This window comes from Austrofundulus limnaeus, unplaced genomic scaffold (assembly GCF_001266775.1).
Source record: "Austrofundulus limnaeus strain Quisiro unplaced genomic scaffold, Austrofundulus_limnaeus-1.0 Scaffold8, whole genome shotgun sequence".
Lineage (NCBI taxonomy): Eukaryota > Metazoa > Chordata > Actinopteri > Cyprinodontiformes > Rivulidae > Austrofundulus > Austrofundulus limnaeus.
The window spans coordinates 5305318-5305634 of NW_013952410.1; positions in this window are offsets into that span (position 1 = coordinate 5305318).

Genomic DNA, 317 nt, shown 5'->3' on the forward strand with positions numbered 1-317 from the left:
GTTTGAAAGCCGCTGAGATGTCATGTTTAGAGAACAAACGTCTCAGTTTCTCTGAAACTCCCGCCACATATGGAATGATGACTGGTTTGGGGTCTTCATTTTCACCTGAAGGTTGCATGGAATCCTGTCTGTGTTTCCTGTCTGCTTTCAGGAAAGCCCAGTCAGGATAACCACACTGCTCCAGGGCCTGTCGTGTGTGTGATTTCTCTTTCTCCCTGGCTCCTGGGTTTGTAGGGACACTGTCTGCTCTGTGGTACTGAGTCCTGATCACTCCTAACTTGTGTTCCAGTGGGTGGTGGGAGTCAAAATGCAAATAT